This window comes from Dermacentor albipictus, chromosome 1, assembly GCF_038994185.2.
Source record: "Dermacentor albipictus isolate Rhodes 1998 colony chromosome 1, USDA_Dalb.pri_finalv2, whole genome shotgun sequence".
In the NCBI taxonomy this organism is placed as follows: domain Eukaryota; kingdom Metazoa; phylum Arthropoda; class Arachnida; order Ixodida; family Ixodidae; genus Dermacentor; species Dermacentor albipictus.
Window position 1 is genome coordinate 458,152,610 of NC_091821.1, and position 14,264 is coordinate 458,166,873.

Here is a 14,264-nt window from a genome sequence, read left to right on the forward strand (position 1 = left end):
CTGTTTGGTGCAGTTGAAGTACGGGAGTGAGTATGCGACCCTGCTGACCACCAGGTTGCCAACCAGCTTAAGTGTGTCTCCTTCTTTCATCCCATATCTCTTTTGTGACACCCGCGTGATCATGCGTGCTATTTGGGTTGTTGACTGCTTGAGTGTTTTCAGCGTGTGGGTGCAGCGCTGGTTGGATTGCACCCACATTGCAAGGATCCTGATTTGTTGGCTTTCCGGTATCGGCTGCCCCTTTAGCCTTATGTTAAGGCTTTCTTTGCTTTTCTTGCCCCGTGTAATTCTCAGAAGCTCGGATTTCTCGGTGGAGCACTCAAGGTCTCTTTCCCCGACGTATTCTTCCACGCAAGTGGCTGCTTCTTGCAGATAGCTTTGTTTTTGGCACAGCGAGCCTTTAGTGGCCCAGATGGTGATGTCATCTGCATAAATGGCGTGTTTTATGCCTTCGGTTTTGCTTAGCTTATGCCCTAGGCCAATCATTGCGATGTTAAAGAGTATCGGGGAAATTACTGAACCTTGGGGTGTCCCCTTGTTTGGTGTGGTGAATTTTTGCGATCGAATCTCTCCCAAACCTATTGTTGCTGTTCTATTGGAGAGGAAGGCTTTGACGTATCCGTGTACTTTCTTCCCGCAGTCTACGCTGTTAAGGCCTTCCAGGATTGCCGCGTGGCTTACATTGTCAAAAGCTCCTTTTATGTCTAGTGCCATTAAAATGTGTTCTCCGTTGTATGGTATGTTGCTGAGAACCTCATGTTTAATTTGGAGAAGGACATCCTGTGTCGAAAGCTTGGATCGGAAACCGAACATACTATGGGGGTATAGCTCGTTTTCCTCCATGCAATGTTGTAGTCTTTTTGTTACTATCCTCTCATATAATTTGCCTAAGCACGATGTGAGGGAGATTGGTCGTAAGTTTGTTACCTGTAGCTTTTTACCTGCTTCGGGAATCACTACCATCTCGGCGTGCTTCCATTCCTCTGGTACCGTTTCCGCAGCCCAGTGTTTGTTGAGGAAGGCGGTGAGTTGTTCCACCTGTTCGTCCCCTAGGTATCGAATAAGTGAATTTCTGATTTTGTCCGCGCCCGCTGCTGTATTCTTTTTTACGCTTCTTATGGCCGCGTACACCTCTTCTTTTTGTGATTGGCCTGTCCAGCAGCTCGTTTTCTTTCCCTTTGTATTGTTGTGTGTAGGCCGCCGGGTGGTCATGTCCGAAACATTTGACTCTGACCTGCTCTAGCAGTTCAGAGTCCGGTCCCTCGAATTGGTGTACCAGGCGGTGTATGGCCTTATTGTTTTCAGATTTTGTTTTTGTTGGGTCCAGGAGCGCCTTGAGTATGTGCCATATTTTTGCCGTGCTAAGCGTTCCGTTTAGGGACTCGCTAAACTGTTGCCAGTTTTGCCTAGTGAGCTGAGCCGCATACTCCTCCGCCACCTTGGTTATCTCTGCGATTTTCTTTTTGAGCTTCCTGTTTAGCCTTTGTTTTTTCCATCTTTTAGTGAGCCCGCGTGTTGCCTCCCATAGCTTGAGTAGTCGCGAGTCCACCTCAGGTATTTCCTCTGTTCTTTCTATTTCTTTGGTGTACTTGTCGAGCACCTCCCTGAGCTTGTTTCCCCAGCCTTTTAGGGACTCGATGTTTCCCTCTATAGTTTTGCATTCCTTCCTGAAGGCATTCCAATCTGTCACCTTGGTGGTGCCAATTTTGCGTTTTATTCTTCCGGTTGCCAATTGCGTTTTTAGGATGTAGTGATCGCTGCCCAGATTCTCCAACAGGTTTTCCCATACCGCCGTGTCTGTTCCCCGGATGTTTCATTTCATTTCATTTATTTTACCCTCAAGGTACATAGTACATTATAGAGGGGAGGGGCTAAGGGAATACAAAGTAAACATCGGTAAAAGTAACTCAAACAAAAAAATAATTATAACAGCAGTAATAATTGCTAATTTTGAGTTAACATCCGATGATAATAAACAGAGGTACAAAAGATACAAATACAAATGTGATGTACACAATGGTAAAGAGGTTCAAAAAAACATAATATGTACAGTAGATTTACAAAATGCATTGTTAACTTTTTGATCATGATGCTGATGAAAACTGATGAAAACGCTGCAATAGAGAAAGGTACATACACATAGGCAAGACAAATGCTAAGTATATTACAAAAGTTCGTTTTCAAGTGCGTTTCTAAACATAAGTGGATTAATTATACCTGTTAATGAAGGGGATAAGTTGTTCCAGTCTTTGCTAGTCATTGGTAAGAATGAATTTGCGCCCATGATAGTATTGAAATGAGATATGCTAACCTTCTGATTATGATCACGACGAGAAGAAATGAAAGGTGCTGGCCTGATCCAAAGAGTGTGTAAAAAGGTGTTATGATAATAGATTTTGTGAAAAAGACAAATGCGCGAGTGTTTTCGGCGGTCGGATAAGAGAGGAAGGTTTAATAAACATTTCATGTGTGTTACGCTTGTTGTCCGATTGAAGTTATTTAAAATGAAACGGGCTGAACGGTTTTGTATAGCTTCCAGCGTATGTATTAGTGTTGAATGCCAGGGATCCCATATTGATGAAGCATACTCAAGTTGCGAGCGAACGTAAGTGGTGTATAGTAATTGTTTTAATGATGATGGCGCACGAGAAAAATTTCGGCGTAGGTACCCTAAAGTGCGGTTAGCTTTGGACACTATGATATCAATATGCGATTTCCAAGATAAATTGTTAGTTATGGTTACTCCTAAACGATACGAGGTGACACATTCAAGTGATATATTAGTGAGAGAATAATTTGGAGAACTAGAGTTAGTACGAGAAACCCTCATAGTTTTGCACTTCTTAATGTTAAGTTGCATTTTCCACGTGCTGCACCAATCAGTTATTTTATTTAAGTCGGTTTGTAGGGCTGTTACATCGCAGTTATTGGAAATTTTGCGGTATATCACACAATCGTCTGCAAATAAACATATTTTTGATGAAATATTAATAGGTAAGTCATTAATGTATATAAGAAACAAAAGTGGGCCCAGGACAGATCCTTGAGGGACGCCTGAGCCGACAGGGGCTAGAGAGGAAGTACATTCATTAGCAGAAACAAACTGAACACGCGATGTAAGGAAGCTACAGATCCACCTAAGTAGTGTAGGGTCAATGTTTAAAATGCTTAGTTTGTGTAAGAGTAGAGCATGACACACCTTGTCAAATGCCTTAGCGAAGTCCAAAAAAATACAGTCCGTCGTGAAGCCTGCGTCAAGGTTAGAGTGTAAATCGTTTGTAAATGTGAGAAGCTGTGTTTCGCAAGAGAAGTTTTTTCTAAACCCGTGCTGGTGAGGAGTAAAGAAATTATTATCGTCAAGGAAGTTAATGAGATGCGTGTAGATTACATGTTCCATAATTTTACAAGGTACTGAGGTAAGAGAAATTGGTCTATAATTAAAGGGATTATGAGTGTCACCTGATTTGTGTATGGGAATGATTTTTCCTGTTTTCCAATCAAGCGGAAGCATGCCAGAGCTATATGATTGCGAGAATAGATATTGCAATATGATAGATGAATATTCAACTGTGCTAATTAAGAATTTGGTGGTGATTTCATCGACACCGCAGGAGGAAGTAATTTTCAAATTTTCGATTATTTTTTTAATTCCTGTTGCATCAAATATAATAGGGTCCATAAGAGGAAAGTTACAGCCCTGTAAGATGGGACATTCGTTGTTAGGTGCGGGAGAGGAAAATGATTGCACAAACGCGCTGTTCAAGACGTCTGCGCAAAGATAGCCGGGAACCTGACTACCAGACTGTGTTAATGCAATCTTATTTCCACGTTTACATTTTACTACGCTCGAAAAGCGCTTTGGATTTGTTTTTAGTAGTAATGGCAGGGTTTTGCTAAAACATGTGTGCTTAGTATTTTTAGCAGTGATTGAGTAGTTGGAGGCAGCGTTTTTATATGCAAGCCAATGTGCAGGCTTTTTCGTCCGTTTAGCAGTGCGAAAAAGGCGTCTCTTCCTATTTGAGAGCATATTAAGAAATCTGTTATACCAGGGGGCTTGATTATGAGAATAAACGCGCTGGAGTGGAACATGCTGATGGATTAATTCTAAAATTTTAGTCTTGAACATACGCCAATTTCTTTCAACTGATCGTTCAAAAAACTGCGGTAAGAAGTCGTCAAGAAATGAACATAGGCTTGAGTTTATGGCAGAAAAATTGGCTCTTTTGAAGTTTCTAATTGTCTTTAGTTGTTTGCATTGATACTGCTGGGGGAATGTAAGCGTGAAGTGCAAAATGTCATGATCACTCAGACCAGGTAAGTGAGTTATCGATGAGACGTTGTCGGGAGAAGTTGTGAGCACGAGATCAAGTAGTGAGGTTGAGTGCCGAGTTATTCGCGTTGGTGAGGTGACCATTTGTGAAAAACCGAAGTCAGAACAAAGTGTAATGAACTCATTACATTCAGTAGATGAGGGTTCAGAAAACGGACTGATGGGTGACCATACGATGTTTGGAAAATTAAAATCGCCCATTAGATATATTGGCACTCCAGGATAGCGTATTGTTATTTGGTTCAAGTTGTCATACAGGTCATTGCAAAAGGACAAAGGACTTGAGGGTGATCGGTAACAAACCCCTATTAGTAGCTTTTTAAATTTTATTGTAAGGCAGCACCAGATGATTTCTAAATCTGAAACAACCGGCACACAAAAGCCCTCAAATCGGTCACTGATTGCAAGAAGCACACCACCGCCTACTTTACCGGTGCGATCGCTCCGAAAAACTGCGTATTTATTTCTGCAAAAAAACAACTCAGAGTTGGCAACCCTAGATGACAGCCAGGTTTCAGTTAACGCAATGATGTCAGCGTCACAGTCATCAATAATGGCACACAGTTCGTCCCTCTTTGGCAGAAGACTACGCATGTTCGAGAAAAGCACCGAGCAAGAACACAGCTGAGAACCACCTCCCCGTTCGTTCCCCTATATTTCTTTTAAAGGGAATTCGCGTCCAGAGCGAAGAGTACGAGGGCTGAGGTCGTTCTGTGTGCTATCGAAAGCTTCAATTTCAGTAACAGTATTATGAGCTTCATTGTAAACATACGTTTTTCCACCGATAAGCAATTTATTGTAATGCAACTTGAATGACTTTTTTTGTTTTTTTTCCGAATTCGATCAACTTTTTGCGGCAGTGTCTTGTTGCTGGGCAGTAATCTTCGCTTACGGATATTTTTTTTTCATCCTTTAGAACTTGGCGCTTGGAAAGGACTAAGTCCTTACATTTGTATGTTTCAAATTTTACTATTAGTGGTCGTGCTTTCCCTGTGGCAAATCGCCCGATTCTGTGCGCTCTGGCTATGTTGTTACTTGAAATATCAACTTTTAAAGTGTCGGCAAAAATTTTCAGTATTTTTTCTTCCGACTTGGAATAGGTTTCGTCAGCGGAGTCAGGCACATCGTAGAACAACAAGTTATTCCGGCGAGCGCGGTCATCGGCGTCGTTTAGTCTTGAGTGGAGTGTGCGCGTGTGCTTTTCGACGCGGACTACGGAATCCCGCACGCCGTCGAGATCTGTCTGCTTTTGTTCAATTGCAAAAGTTTGCTGTTCAACTTTTTCTAATCTGGCTTTTATATCCGATATTACCTGACAAACTGACTCCTGCTTTTCCTTTAGGTCTGATATTGACGTAGCCATAGATTTCTGTAGGGTTTCCATTCTTATAGATCGCTCGTCTAGATCCTTAAGCGTTTTCAAAATTTCTTCCACAGCATTCGAAGATTGCGCTTTTTGCGAACCTGTACTGGGACCGGGATTGCTCTCAACGTCACCACATAACAACAAAAGCAAAGAATAAAAAGGATCAACCAAGGCTTTTGGGCATGGAAGCACGACAAGGAACAGGTCATCAGATTTAAAAGAAGCGTGAGGTAGTTTTGGGAACCTACTAACCTGCACAATGAAGAAAAGCGTGCGTAAGCCCATCGTTGTTTTCCTTGTCGTACCACCATGCCCACTGAAAAGCGATGCAGCCGGGCCTGGTTTTATATCCTTCGCCACCGATGCTGTACACGATCTTGCAGCTGCGCAGTCGTGAACATTGTGCACGTGCACGAATGTGCGCATGTGCTCTCTGGCTGTCGGTAGAATGACGGGCGAAAGGTAGGCGAAGTCGTTCTCGCTTTCCAGAAGAGTTGATGCGTTGCCGATGGGCGGACCCTGGTGCTGGAAAGCCGTAGTCGAGCCGCAATGCCGTGCAGGTACCGAGGAACTGAAGAACTGCACAATGAAGAAAAGCGTGCGTAAGCCCATCGTTGTTTTCCATGTCGTACCACCATGCCCACTCATGTATGTCAGGTCGGGGCATGTGTCGGAGCTTACGCTGTTACCTAGTCTGGTTGGCGTACTGTCGTCTGTTGTGAGGGTGCAGCCGTACATATCTGCTGCTTCCTTAACTTGCATGCCTTTCTTGTCTGTTTTTTTTGTAACCCCAGGTCAGATCTTTGGCATTGAAATCTCCTACAATCACTAGGGCGTTTGTTTTGGCTAATTTGCTCGCTCCTGCAAAAAGTTTGCGGAAGTCGCCCTCTTTTTGGCTCGGAGGACTATAGAGATTTATGACTAAGACACTGCTGTCTTTGCTTTTCTTTTTTGGAACGATTTCGACAATACCGTGGTCTATGTCTGTGTCGGCTATGCTGTCTTGTGCTATGGCGGTGAGGGATTTACTGATTAGTATTGCTGTGCGTTCTTTTTCATAGCACGTGTAGCCTTTTAGCGTTGGTATGGTTTTCCCTTTCTCCTGTAGTGCCATGATATCTGGTGGTGTGAGTTGCATGTTGTTTAAGTACTGTAGGAGTTGCCCTTGTTTTTTGCGATAGCCCCTGCAATTCCATTGCCAAATTTCTATGGTTTCGTATCTGGCCATGATTAGTCCTCGGTGTTAGACGCGTTGTAGTTTTCGAGGCCCTGTCTTCTTAGGTTGAATTTGTCTTTAGCTTGTTCTGAGATTTGTTGTTTGCGTTGGTTTCGGATCTCCTGATCCATTATTGCCATTTTCTCTTCTATTGCATTTGTTTTCTATTGTATAAACGCCATAAATTTTCTCATTTGGTCTTCGAAAATTCTGGTTGCTGTGGTTGTTATGATGGAGTTTGCAGTCTAGGGGGACTGCCTGTCCTTTGATCCTGCAGGGCTTTAATTAGCTCCTCCAACCGTCTTTCTAGCTGTTCTATGCGTTTGCGATATGCTTCGTTTTCCTTTCTTAGATTTTTAAGTTCCTCTCCATTATTATTATCATTCCCCGATTGCGGAGGTGGTGTTTCGGGTGGTCCCCAGCTCACCTTAGCGTTATCTTGGGTCTTCTTAATATGTTGTTGTCCCTTGTGTTGCTGCTGCCCCCTCGTGGGCGGAAGCTGCAGTGGTGGGAAGGCGCTTTCCCTGGCTGGGTCTCTCGCCTGGCTCCTCGACTGGCTCCTGGCTCGGCTCCTCGAGCGGCTCCGGCTGGCTCGATCGCCCTCCGAGCTCAGCCATCTGGGTCGGCGCCTGCGGCTGCGGCTTCGGCCTCGGCGTTGTTGCTGCTGCTGATGCGGTTGTTGGCGGCCGCGGAGCTCCTTGGTGTCCTTGAGGCGCCGCTGGCAGTCCCTGGTTCCGGTTAGGTGGGCTCCTCCGCATACCAGGCACTTCGGTTGGCATTGGTGCCCCTGTGGGGGGCTAGTTGCTCCGCACTGGCGGCAGATTCTCGTTCCCGGCTTTGGGCACACGTCCGAGCGGTGTCCTTGCTCGCCGCATACAAAGCATACTTGTCTAGTTGGTCTGTAGGGGTGGGTCTTGTACTCGCATGCCCCAAAAATAACGTATTTGGGGATGAAAGCGCCGTCGAAAGTGACGAGTGCAGTCGCCGACTTGCCCAGCATTCTGGCGCTCAAGATCTCCACTCCTTGGGTGCGTAGGCGCAAATTGGATTCGAGTAGGTCCGCCGCGATTCCCGGGGGTAGCCCGTGAATAACGGCTCTTTTGATGTCTTCAGGTAGCGCCACGTAGGAGTTCACGTCGTAATTTTGCCCGTCAAAGTTGAGGCAGTTGATCTTCCTGATCATCCCGGCTGCTTTCTCGTCCGAGGCGCTTGCGATGATGATGGTGGAACCTGGCCGGAGTCTCACCAGGAACTTGTCCTCTCCGAATTTTCGGCCACACGCTTCCACGATAGCGCGTGCCGCTTGGTACGTCTTCAGCTCCTTAACCTTCAGCCCGCCCTTAGGCCGAATAATGATCTTCGCGTCGTTCAACGGGAGCGGCGGGAGTCTGTGCCTCGACTGCCTCGCCGCACCGCTCTTTTGTCCTTGTGTCGTTGACGTCAGGCCAGCTGCTGTCGCCGGCGCCATCTTGATATTGTTCTCGGCGGCGTGAGGCTCACCCGGTTTCAAAATTGCGGCGCTCTGCGTAGCGCGCTTAAGCCCTTTCTTCTGGCGTCGGGAATAGTAAATTTGCCAGTTTTTGTCTTCTTCCTGCTGATCTGCCGTGTCTGCTGAACTCGGCATATCTTGCTGCATCGCTGAATCTTCTGTTACTCCGCTCCCTAGGCCGCTCTGTCCCGAACATGCGGCGGGATAGGCTTCCTCCATCGCTTGTGTTTCTGACGGATTTTGGGCTGGTCCGTTTGCCGGATGGTTATAAGTTGTTACGGTCGCCTGCCGGGGGTCCATTCTAGTCGCTACGCTGCTGCGCCCGCGTCCTAGTTGCCCGTTGGATCCCGGGTGCGGCTAGGCCTGATGGCAGGCCCAGCTCGCCGACCAGGGGGAAACTTCAATCTCCGATAAAACTCCAAAAAGTGGGCCTACCGGGTTGAGAGTGGTGTCCTCGTGGTCTAGGTCACTTGCTGAGTCGATTACGCCAAAAGTTTTGGTGGCCCGATGGGCGTTGACACTTTGAAAACTTCGAGAATCCACGGAGCCCATGCAACGCACGTCCGACGCTTTTTCCTGATCAATGGTTACAAAGGCGCCTTTGAACTGTTTCGCCTTCGCATACCCAAAGGTATCTCGGGTAAGGGTCAAGGCTGCAAAAATAGACCTGCCAGGAATCGCTGCTGCCTGTGACTCTGATATTATTGTCGGCGTTATACTGCCTAGTCTCTTTGTTAATATTGATGTAGCTATCTTATAGTCCGTGTTTAGCAACGTCACTGGGCGCCAGGCATTTACGTCGAGCGGATCAGCGTTGGCTTTAAGTAGGAGGAGAATTCTTCCTTGTGTGAAAGATGCAGGTTTCGTTTTGTTCTTGATTAAATCATTCAATATCTGTACTAGTCTTTCTCCAATTTCTTGAAAAAACGTGTTATAAAATCCGGTCAAGATTCTATCCGGTCCTGGGGCGGACTCCTTGTTTATTTTGCAAATTTCGAGAAAGGCTTCTTCCTTTGTAATCGGTGCGTAAAGTTGACTTTTATCTTCGTCCTTTATCTGCGGGACTTGTGGCAACCATTTGGGCGTGGTGGGCACGGGTTGACCGTTTTTTTTTTGCATGATTGCTTTAAAGTGATCGATAAAGATCGTTTCTATTGCTTCCTGCTCTGTTATCGTGTCGCTGCTTTTGGAGCGTATTTTTCCGATGTTGTTCTTCTTTACCATCGTTTGGCTTGCGTCGCGCTTAACATTTTATCTTTTGTTGATTGTTGTCCTTCGGGTACCATAGGCTGGCTTAATCCATGTTTCAATTCTTTTGCGTGTTCTTTGTATCTGGCCCGGAGGTCCATTAAATATTCTTGCATGCAGAAAGCCAGTTCGCCTCCTCTTTCTATTATGCGGATTCTTCTGGATATTTGATTTAGTTTTGCAGTGATTTTGTTTTTTCTTTGCCTGCTTCAATTAGAATTTCTTTCCACTGTTCTTTCAAGTCATCACATTCTGTCTTCTCTGAATTAATTTTCATACATCGGGCGAGTTTCTGAATGATGGTCTGGCATGTTTCCTGGTCCCGTAAGAGGTTCACGTCCATTGTCCACCTGTTCGGTGAATTCTCTGATCCACTCTGTCCCTTTAGCTTGAAGCTAAGTGGTTTATGGTCGCTGAGTGTTTTATGTCCTTCTGGGCCATTACTGATTTGAATTTCTGAAACATCGGAAATCAGTTCAGATGAAAAGTAAGCGCTGTCTAATCGTGATTCTGTTGTCCCGCAGGAGCGTGTACTTCCAAACATGTTGCCATGTGCAACAATCCAGGCGTCTGACATGTTATGATATGACAGAAGTTTGCGTAGCTCCCTTGCGTGGTGGTTGGGTCTACCCTGTCCTGGTCCCCGGATGTCACGAAAGGCGTCTAGGACACAGTTGAAGTCCCCCACCACCGAGCAAGGTGACTGGGTGGGTATATAATCCCATAGGTCTTTAAAGAAATCGTTAGTTAGGTTCCTTAATACAGGTGCATAAACATTGATTATTTTAATTTTTTGGTTGCCTAGGAACATGTCCAGGCAGATGATTCGGCCCTTCGTGTCGTAGGTACAAAAAGTTCTGTTTCGGAAGCGACCGGACACAAACACGATGCCTGTTCCACATGATTTGGAAGGTGTGAGTGAAAAAACGTCAACTCCCTTCTGTCGACGGAAAGATGCCACATGTTGTGTTCTGCGCATATTTGTTTCCTGTAAGAATAAAATATCTACGCCCTTTTCTCGGGCGAACCCAATTAATTGCCTCTGCTTTTCCGTGTTGCGAAGACCTCTAATATTAAACGTCGCACAATGGAGACTTTTCATTGAAAAAAGAATAAGTGCACTGACCAGGGTCAGGGGAATCGAAGGGCATTTACGTTTTGTGTCCGTTTTGGTTTCGATCCGGGTTGCCTTAATGCTCATTGCCGCAACATTGCTTTTACGTTTTTCCGCTCGCTCCGTCGCAGCTTCCCATTGCTGGTGCGCTTGGTGCCGCAAATCTTACCTAGTGATAATGGTTTCGTGTGCGGCTTCGTCTTGCCTGTACCAAGGCCTACTTATACGTATTTGCAATTTTTTGTGGGTGTCGGGCGGCTTACAGCACCGCGATTTCTTCGCTAGCCCCTTTCTGCGAAGATAATGCAATCTCGCTTTCCGAAGAATCCGCTCTCTCAATCGAGGGTGAATTTTTCCTGGGTTTCTTAAATGTCGTTGTTTTGGAATCGCGCTCGTTGCTTCATACCTCCCCTTTCTTCCTCCTTTGCTTGTTCGGGCTCTCGCTTTTTTTCTCTTGTCTTTGTTCTTGACTTCCATTTTTCCGCGAGGATCTAGATCGCTGTCTATGTCCTTTTGTTAAAAGTGCGCTTGTAGGCGTGGTTTTCGTTTCCTGCCTGCTCTGATAGTTGGTTGGTCCTTTGTTTGCCGGGCTTTTGATTTCTGCTGTCGGCGTAGCTCGCGGGGAGGGGGCGAGGCATATCTGGCTGCTTTTCCCTGTCTGGTACTAGGTAACGCCTGCTACTCACAATTGGTTCCTCCTCAAAACTCTTTTTCTTTTGCACATTTAGTCCGGTGGTTTGTTTCTCTTGCGATTGCTTTGAACGCTGTGATTTGTAATTGGATCCTGGCGCTGGGGGAGCCGGCTTTGTCGCGGGGCTTTTTTTTTCCTCTCCATCCTGAGTTGCGTTCGTGTCGTTCTCGTTGATTGCGGCACTATCGCTCGTCTTCTCTGAGGTGCTGGTTTGTGTTGGCTCATATTTTTTTTCTGCCGTTTCGGCTGGACTGGACGACATGCTCGTTTCAGATTCAGTACTTGGTGTTTTAGGCGCTTCCTGGCTACTGTTTTCGCTTTGTTCGTCGCTATTCCAGTAGTCTCGTCGGGAGTTTGGAACTTCGCGTGGCTGTAACACTTGTAACCCTGAAGACTTTGGCAGTGCTGGGAACTCTTTGTCTGATGATATGCTACGCGTTGCCGCTACGTCCGTATTTGGGAGCGCCCATATGCCGCCCCCTCGAACGATTTCGCGTAGGCTCTGCTCCGAAAGCATGCTCTAGTGCCGTGGCGGCCCCCGCACTTTCTGCATTCCTCGTCGCATTCCGCGTCGTTGTGCCCGAAGGCACCGCATCTCTTACAGAACGGGGCTGTGCATGCGTTCGCCATGTGGGAGCCGTCACCGCAGCGCGCGTACACGCGGCGCATGCCTCGATACTCGCACATGACTCGAAACCCTTGAATGGTCAAAAAATTTGGAATCGGTCTAATCACCTCAATCCTAACAACCCGTACACCGTTCAGTTTGCTAGTTCAGTTGTTTGCTTTCGCGAAGGAAACACTTTTTACTTTGTCATATTGTTGTAGTGCAAAGGACAAGAGATTCCGCCGACAGATACACTGGATATCGATACACGTTGACGAAAGTCACGGGTGGTACGACAGGTGTCTACCGGGGCACTTTAACGTGGTTCACAAAGAACCCCCCCGCTACCAATACCAGTACCAGTTTGTACCCGCAGCGCCACCAGTAGCGTTGCGGGTACAAACTAGAAACTTGGCCCCACCCATGTGTTGAAGTGCCAAAACGCTGTCTTCCCCAGGTGTGCTTTCCACCGCATCAATTAAGTCGTCGATTGAAATGTCTCCATCAGGAGCACTAAACGAAAAACAATTTTCCCTTAATGGGGTCTCACAGCCGGTTTCCAAGCTGGGGGGCGTTGCCATGCTGCTGCTGGCTTGGCTCCTCCGAGACTCGCGACGGAACTAGTTACACTTGTGTTGTACAGCTGGCGCTGGACGCCGCTGCACCCTGGTAATAGGAGAGCTCAGCAGGTGGCGCTGGCTCCGCTGTGGACAAGGGGTTGGCCGGCGGCTGTACAGGGGGCGTTGGCAGAGGTGCTGGCTCCTGGACTAGTTTTGAAGTGAGGGAAGCTCGCAGTAAAATTGAGTATGAATAACGGCTGAGGAACATGGAAGAAAGTAAATGGGCTGGGAGAGTGTTCAGGTATCTGTACAGGCAAAAACATTGATTCACAGTGGTTGAAAAGAACTAGGAAGCTTACCAGTTAGTATGTGTCCTGTAGAGTGGACAAAACAGCAACAAAGAAGGTCAAGCGGAAAGTCAGAGAGGCTGAATTATTCTCATGGGTGGCGGCAATGGAAAAGAAACCTGCTATGAGTAACTGCTTAAGAGGAAAAAACGAAATCAGGAAAGAAACCATTTTTGATAACTGAAAGGGAAGCTCATTACTTTTCGAAGCGAGATCGGGATGCCTTAGAACACGCACCTATAAAGCGAGGTATAAGAAGGAAGAAGAAACATGTGCTTGCTGCGGTACAGCTAGGGAAACTACGGAGCATGTTTTATTAGAATGTTAACACGTCTACCCAGCGGTCGATTTAGGCACCACTGGCCTCCTTGAAGCCCTTGGGTTCAGAGGGAGCAGTGGTAAAGCAAACATGTCCGCAATAGACATTAGTAAGAGGCCACTGGAAGATTGGTGGAAGAAAAGTAGGGAAACGACAAAAGACGGAGGCGCACAAAAGCACACTTCGCAATAGGGGATCCGAAAATTTGGGCGTGGTAGTTCACAGTGTTTTTTTAGTCTTTTTTCATTGTTTAACCTAGGTAGGATATTAGGCAGTGTAGTAGCAAGAGCTTGGTGGCACAACCCACCGCCCCGTTCCAAAGGGGACGCTCGTAATATCCATCCATCCATCCAGCTCCCGCAGTCATGGGCCGCTCGGCAGGCGCTGGAGACGCCCACCGAGTTGCTCCGTGGCTCGGTAGATGGCGCTCGGTTCGGGTAGGCAAACAGGCGGGCGGGTCGATCATGGTCGGCGGGCGCTTGCGGTCTCCCTGAAGGTCCGACGTGACCTCCGGGATAACGGTGTCAACTCGTGCGAAAACCTTCTCGGCCCGGGGCAGAAATCTTAGCCAAAAGGCGAAGATTGCTGACAGACATAATTTTGGAGTTACTAGTTCCTCGCGTTTGAGCATATGGGCGTTATCTCTTGCGCGTTATGCAGGCGCAAGCAACACGCTCCTGTGGTATCACTCTTGACAAATGTTCGTCGCGTTTTCGACAATCGTGAGTACCGAAAGAAGGCCTAAATTGTTGCGGGGCCATAGAAATTGCCACGAACTCTTCGCACTAAGCTTCAGTAGGCGCCAAACTTTGTCACCATGGCCGAGCTGCTTTTCCCTGGGTCACGAAGGCGCGGCGACCCTTATCAAAATATGAGATGAGTTTCATATGAAAGACTGACGAGTTTTCACATCACAGTCATCTGACTTTCTGATGAGTTTTATTGGAATTTTCTGATGTATTCCTAATGTCATTCTA

General features: G+C 46.7%; 1 long non-coding RNA gene across 1 annotated transcript; it reads left to right on the forward strand.

Annotated features, from left to right (window-relative positions):
• Positions 1-6,113: 6,113 nt before the first annotated feature.
• Positions 6,114-10,681, forward strand: LOC139059345 (uncharacterized). Its single transcript, XR_011514105.1, has 3 exons — positions 6,114-6,294; positions 10,174-10,356; positions 10,455-10,681. It is a non-coding gene; the product is annotated as an uncharacterized lncRNA (long non-coding RNA).
• The last annotated feature ends 3,583 nt before the right edge of the window (positions 10,682-14,264 follow it).